Here is a 270-nt window from a genome sequence, read left to right as displayed (position 1 = left end):
TAGAAATATCATACTAAGAATCATTGATAATTACTTATTTTCAGTATTAAAAATACTGGATAATAAGTAATTATCAATGATTCTTAGTATGATATTTCTATAAGGGACTCTGATGACTCCAACGATGTTCTTACAATCATGCTTACATAATGTATCCTTATAGTGTTCACAGTACATTATATTAGGACCTTAACTTAGTTTCCGCCCGCAAATGTTAGATGGCAATGCAAACAGTTCTAGTAGTCATTACTAACGAAACAGGTAGTTTGT

The sequence above is a fragment of the Odontomachus brunneus genome, unplaced genomic scaffold (genome assembly GCF_010583005.1).
Source record: "Odontomachus brunneus isolate Ranch 3 - 2012 unplaced genomic scaffold, Obru_v1 Obru_scaffold_172, whole genome shotgun sequence".
Lineage (NCBI taxonomy): Eukaryota > Metazoa > Arthropoda > Insecta > Hymenoptera > Formicidae > Odontomachus > Odontomachus brunneus.
This window is presented reverse-complemented; position numbering follows the sequence as displayed.